This window comes from Pseudopipra pipra, chromosome 15 (assembly GCF_036250125.1).
Source record: "Pseudopipra pipra isolate bDixPip1 chromosome 15, bDixPip1.hap1, whole genome shotgun sequence".
Taxonomy (NCBI): domain Eukaryota; kingdom Metazoa; phylum Chordata; class Aves; order Passeriformes; family Pipridae; genus Pseudopipra; species Pseudopipra pipra.
In genome coordinates this window covers 15275143-15281930 of record NC_087563.1, presented here as the reverse complement: position 1 = coordinate 15281930, position 6788 = coordinate 15275143, and positions in this window count along the sequence as shown.

Sequence of the window (6788 nt, the reverse complement as noted above, 5' to 3'; positions counted from 1 at the left end):
TTATCCCAGATTTTGCATCATCACCCCAATACATTTGCTCTCTGCACACTCCCTGTTTCCTCAGCTCTCTGGGGTCTCAGCTGGGAGCAATTACAGCACAGCCATGGTCCATCCAACATGATCCTTTGTGCCATAGCCCGGGCAGTGGCTGGGAAGTCGAGGCGTTGGGTCTCCGGTGTCGTCTCCGTCCCTGTTTACCCCGAGCTCCCGGGATGGAGCCCGGCCAGCTGGCCCCACGCTATCGGGGCGTGGGCCGGAGAGCAGCACCGATAACCCCTGAGCTGGCTCTGTCACCCTGCTCTCAAAAACCGTGCGATCCGAGGTGCTCTGCAGACCTCGGGCCCGCTGGCGAGTTCAGCCAAAACTGCGCTTGAACCCTTGGGGTGACACTGACAGGGGGACGGAAAGAAAACACAGGAATATAAACATTATTTTTTAATGAAATCAGACCAAAAGTAGATGCAAAAGAGGAAAGACAAAAAAGCCCCCCTACTTGGAGCCATAGATGCTGACACTGTGTGCCCTCGTTAGCTGAGGAAATAGCAACTTTACTGCACAAGCTGGTTTTAGAGTAAGAAAAATCCATTTTGTCCTAATCTTTTTTTGTGAGTCATGTAAATACTGTAAACATAGAAACAAGAAACAAAACAATGCAATTATTTCCTCTCAGCCAGTTTGAGATATGCTTAGAAACCAAAGATTGAAGTTATTATTCACATACCCTAAAAAAATGAAGGTTCCAAATGCCTTAGACTGAGTAATTCAGATACAGGCTTTCCTTCACCGACACAGGCACATAGCATTTTTTAATTAACAGAAATACCTTATGCAGTGTTTAATTTGAAGACAGCGTAAACACTCCAGCTACAGAGAGATAATGGATAAACATGTTTTATTTTTTTTAAAAAATGCTGATAGAAAGAGTTCACCAGTTTTTTAGTTTAGTTCAGAATTAATTCAGCAAGAGTTGTTCCTTTTCAATGAGCTCAAGTCTGACAGCCCTAGCTTAAATTTAGCAGTTAAAGTCTTCCTCAGCCTGCATGAATACTTCAGAATTATTACATAAGAAATGTTAAATTTAATATCCATGTAGAACAGTTAACATTAATCCCTTGCAATTTCTTTATTGCATGCATTTATTTTTTTTTACAGTTAACCGAGTTAAAAAAACCCCAAACATCTTTCTGTGCATCCTTAGAGGCTGCAGTTTGACTGGGAGCAGAGTACTGTGCACTTCTCTCCTCTCCACAGGCCCTGGGGCTGTGTCAGAATTTCTCCTGCTCGCTGTTTCCAGAAGCATTTCTGGAGGGCGGAGAGTGTCTAATTTTAGTTCTCGGAGAATCCTCCGCTCTCCAATGGGCGAGCGGCTGCATCTGGAGCTGCAGCCAATTACCCGGGGTTTCCTCCTGCTACACTTCCCACGATGGTTTAATAATGCAGAGGTACGAATTTAAAGTGGCCCCACACATTAAGAGAAAATCATGTGTTCCCCAACAAAGACACATCTTTTTGCACCAGCAGAACCTTAAAGCTTTCTTTTAAAGCCTTGGGTGCCATAAACCTGTCCTTAAAACTCTGTGTTAATATATTATGTTTACTGTCTTTATAGTGCTTGAAAAAATACTTCTGATAACTGAAAGGCTGGTCTGAAGCATCTTCCCTAACTTCTGGAGGTCAGGGATGTGGTTTTAAGAAAAGAAATAAACAAACAAAAAACCAAAAGTAAAATTATAATTACAATGCGATGAACCTTTGCAGTTCTGAATACTCTGGGCATAGCTTGGCTGCTGTATCTTATCTGTTAAGCGGTTTAACAAGCCTTAGTTGTCTCACTTATTTTTAGCTGGCATGGAATATAACAACATGGAAAGATTGTGGGCTGCAGGTGCATTTAAATCCTAGCAACAACAGATAAATAACTTTTTCAGGAAAACTATTATTTCAGAGCTTTGTACTGCAAGAAGGTGCAGAGCAGAAACTAACGTCTTGTAGATTGTTAAAAAAGGAAGAAAAACAGAATGATGAAAATAACAGAGTGAAGAAAAGCTAAAGAAATAATACCAACTAGTAGCATTGATTAAAAATGAACCTTGCACATCTTTTAGCTTTATTTGCATTTTGATGTTAAGTACAGAAATGTTTGCTTCAGCAGCAATGTCCTAACTATACATTTACCACACACAACTTTCGTTCACCACTGACTCTTTTGTCCTTTCTTTTCATGATGAACTGTCATACCTACCCACAGAACCAGCTTACCTTCCCCACTTGCTTCATCCATGCTTGCTCTTGCAGTGCAAAGTGTCTCTGACGGAAATCCTGTGATCGAGCCAACTTCCTCTCCTGCACGCCTGCTCTCTCCTCCATTTCTGCCTCCTCACAGCTAAACAATTCTCCTTCTGCAGCTCCTCTGCACTCCTGTAATCCTACTGAGCTTTCCATTGCTGCTGATTAACCCTTGTCAGGCCTTCCTTTCTGCTGTCCTCTGCTTGTTATCTCACCATTTTCTTTAAAGATAAAAGTAATAAGTTAGTCTCTTGCTGCTTCCTCTGTCTACAAGTCTCTAAGTGGCAATAACAAAAGCTTATCTACACGTCTTCTGGAACTCCATCACTTGCCTCATTAACTTCACTCTAGATCATTTCCTGATCTTCCCAACACCTACTCCTTCATTTGCTCACAGCTTTACTTGTTCAGTCTGCTCTGACCCCCAGCACCCACACAGATATGCTTGTCTCTTTACCTTAAAAAAAAAAAGTTCCCTTCAAACTTGGTTTTGCTTCCTCTCATCATCTGAGAGCTTCTCAATCCATCTTAAACCACTCTCTTGTTTGCCCTTCATTCGCATTTAGCGTACCTAGATCGTGTCCTAGCTTAGTTTGTGCAGTTATTCTCACCTATTTCAGCTGGTTCAGCTTGGCTTGTCAGTCCTTTCTCTTGTGTTTCTTTCCCTTTTCTGCAGTGGTGAGTGCCATTTTTGACTCTCCTCCCTTCTCTCCAAGCTCACATCCCAATGGCAAGTGTAGGTGGGATTGCCTCTCAACACTGCCTTCCAACTTCAGGTGTCTCCGTTGCAATTCAAATCTGGGTAATGAGAGTGTGTTAGACAAACCATCTGCCTGAAACTCAACCCCTTTTCACTGAGTGATTTTACAGCCAACTGAGGAAAGGAGTGGGAACCTTACAAACGTGGTTTGGGCTCAGATTGCTTTGAACTGCTGGGGAAGAGTCAGCCAAGACATGGTCTTTGTTATTCATTGATGTGACTGGGGATCGTGCTCGAGCTCTCCTCATCTCAGTTATTGATGACAACCTTTTCTCTGGCCTCAGCAGATAAAGCATTTGCTTCCATTCAGAAAGTCCTGCAAGGCCTTTTCCTTAGTTTTTCAGTAACTATGTTAGTTTCCCACACCTTTCCAAAGAGAGGGGTCTCTATCACACACAAACCTGTTATTCTTCAGTTCCAAGCTCATTCGTGCACTGATCTGGTTCTAGGTACCTTTTGTTTCACTCTGTAAAGGTATCTTCTGTGTCCTGGCCCTACAACTGAATTCCACTACTGCCCTTTCAAGTGAACACCTTCCTGCTTTATCCCACGTTGTTGCTCAGGATGAGCTCCTCTTGAACACCTGTAGAGGTTGGCATTGACAATTTGTTTCCTATAAAGCTCCTCCTCATCTGTATACAGACATTCTGTACAGATACTGCATATTGATATTAGGCTTCTACCTAAACTTTTGGATCAGAAACACTTGCAGGCATTTGCTGCTTCATTGTTCTACATAATGTTTAACATAATACTGGCTTGGATTACCCCTGAGGCCTCTAAGCTCAGGGATAAGTACCCAGTGTGATCCCGTCCATGATGAAGAAATGAGTGTATGAATAAAAATATTTTATCTAATGAATTACAAGAGGCAATCAGTTTAAAAAGGCTTTTTTTTAAAGTCAGTGCCTCCCCAAGGGCATCTTCTCTTCATCTCAGTTCTATGTTGCATAAGGAATCTTTTTTGCCATTCTTATTTTTAGCACTTACCTTCAGCCCTACCACTGGGGTTACCTGCATGTTATTATTATTAATAAAATGTATTTATTTATGCTGTGTAAAGACTAAGACAGAAGCTTTCTATAGCATCTGTAATTGGTATAGAACAGGCAGTTTGTGACCTGAGATGCTTACAATTAATTTAGACAAGACAGACATAGGGATAAATTACACCAAGATTCAAGGCAGTGAATGATGTTTTTTCTCTTTTTTTTTTTTTTTTTTTTTTTTTTAAGAAGAGGGGACCTAGAAAAATCAACACAATGGAAATAATGGGAAAATGGAGAGGATAAAGGGAAGGAGGCAATGAAGACAGGTATGGCACAAAACTGGTATGAACAGTTTTCAAGGCAGGGCTTGGCATACACTGCAAGTTTGATAGAACGGCAAAATTAGGTCTGAGATCAGAAAGTCCATATGCAAGTAAAATTCAATTGAAATTCAGGCATTACCATGAATAGTAATTACAGGATTAAAAAATGGCAAACAGTGATAGTTTTTTTTTTTTCTCAGTGGTAAATGTGTCAGGTAAGGAGAATTACCACCCAAGAAGGTATGTGTGTACTTTTCTTTGATTAACCACAGGCTTTGAGTGGGGAGTGAAATGCAAGACCAAAACCCAAGTCACAGCCCTGAGGAATTTTTTAAAATTACTTGTGGCATGATGGGGCCTGGTGAGAAAAATTATAACTATAACAACCCATACTCTTAAGTTTCTCAGTCTACCATGTCTAGATGTGTAAAGAATGACTTTGTTAGTTGGGCCAGGCACAGTTTTCAAACCAGGCTGCTTAGCCAGTCTACAACCACACTGTTATCCTGCTGTTGGACATGGGACACAGGAGGCATCAAACAGCTATTAAAATGGGATGTCTGGGAATCACAGAGAGCCCTGGGAGCTGCTGTTTGGAATTGCTAAGATGAGAGATTGAGATGGACCTGACCAGGAGAAATGGGCAGCTGGAAAAAACACAGCTTCAAAGAAAGCCCTGTTAAGCAGGAACAGGAAAACACTTGCCAAAGTGCCAGTGGAAGGGAAAGATGAGACAGGTTCAGCAAAGCAAGAAAGAGAACCTGGGGGGAAAAAAAAGGAGGAAAAGTATGGAAAAGTCCAAATGAGATGTCAATCATTCACATCCTTAGCAAAACTATGAAATACAAAACAGAGGTTATGGGCAGTGAATCTTCCAAGAAAATGAAGTAATAAATATATCATGAAAAGCACTCAGGTTGCATCCATCAGCTGAGCCTAAACTTACCTGACAGACCCATGTAAACTGCTGCAATTTTCATTTTACTCTCAGATGCTGGTCTATAAACTTGTAACTTCAGGGCAGGTATATTCCTGCAGTCACCTGCCAGAACTGCATCCACAAAAACCTGCAAAAGAAGGTGGGCAGAGCACAAGATCAGTGGTATTCACCACTTCATCAATGTCAGCTACAGCAACCTCCAAGTATCAGTGTGGTCTGAGCTCCAGGTAATCACTTAAGCAAATGTGTGGTATTTTCCAATTAAGCAGGCTATCAGCACCATGTAAGTGAATGCAGCCAGCTGACAGACAGTGGCTGAGCTGGTTTTAATCACAAACCACACCTTTTTGGTGTAAACCTGATTGGTTTACAATCTAAGCCAAAGCTGCCTGAAGAAGTCACAAGAAGCCCTCTTGCTGGATGTGGGGTAAGCTCTTCTGAGATGGTATAACTTAGGATAAATATTTTAAGAAAAAATTATTTGCTTCTAACATTTTATTTAAAGCTTAATACAAGAAAACTATCTAAAAATATATTCTCATAAAGATAATTATCTTTGTCAGCCAACATCTGCAACCTGTCCTGAGGACATTACAATTTTCAAGTGTACTGGTTAGGTGCTCTTTGTACTGTCTTTACTGCCCTGACCTGAGGGAACATTGTTTTATAAAGTTCAGCCTAAACTGTAATTTGTCTATGGGGTACCCTACCCTGTCAGCAGCCTATGTTGAGATAGACATGTCTGAAGTTCTGGCCTACTGTATTTAGGACAAAAAGAGCTCTAAAAGAAGGACTGCTCAGATCCCAAAACAAAGACTTAATAAAATGTATCACCACTATTTATTTTTATTCACAAGTAGCTCTGTGCACTCCTTCTGAGTTGTAACAGCACATGAAAACACCCAAGTTGAGCCACGAGACATATTTGAGAGGGTGGAGCGGGCAGTACCACGTGCACTCATTACTATGGTAAGTTAGGTAATAATTACTACTTTTTGCCCACAAGCTAAGGACTTAACTTTTATTTTCTTTAAAGATGTGGCCATGAGCTCTGGCTGCATGTCCAGAAGCCAAGCTCTGTCCCTTTGACATGGACAAACGGGACGTTAGGAGCTGTAAACTGTACAAGAACGTGAGCTGTGGTTACAAGTTGAGTTCTGCACTTTGCAGCCCAACTTTGCCAGGGAGGCTGACATATCCCTGGGCGAAAGGAATTAAGGGCTGGGCACGTGCTCGGCGCTCCGGCTCCCGCAGTTATGTAATATCCAACCTAAGTTTAAAAAAAAAAAAAAAAAAACAACACCAAACTCCGGTCCCTCTTGGGTTGCAGAACCAGCGGAGCTGGAAACACGAAGAAAAACCTTCCGTGTCCTGAAGCAACGACCGACTCCGTGCACAGAGCGCACCTCGAGCTGGAGCGGCGGGCACTGGGAGTGAGCGCAGCACTCCCCTCACAGCCGGGTGCGCACAGCGCGCCCCAAGGGCCGCGC